Below are 203 nucleotides of genomic sequence, written 5' to 3'. Positions count from 1 at the left end.
TGACTATAAGAAGGAGATAGCTAATGCTTTTTTCCTCTTAAGTCAGTGGAGTATGAGGGGTAAGAGAAGAGGACTCCATAGGGCTTGTATTGCCTAGAGGCTTATTCATGGTGAAAGTGAAACTAGACCATGAGGAGCTTTGGAGGGAAAGGAGGCCATTTTGAGGACTGTATCCTATTTTCACTTTCAGGTCTGGGTTCAAA

This window comes from Gekko japonicus, unplaced genomic scaffold, assembly GCF_001447785.1.
Source record: "Gekko japonicus isolate JY-2015 unplaced genomic scaffold, Gekko_japonicus_V1.1 scaffold744, whole genome shotgun sequence".
In the NCBI taxonomy this organism is placed as follows: domain Eukaryota; kingdom Metazoa; phylum Chordata; class Lepidosauria; order Squamata; family Gekkonidae; genus Gekko; species Gekko japonicus.
This window is presented reverse-complemented; position numbering follows the sequence as displayed.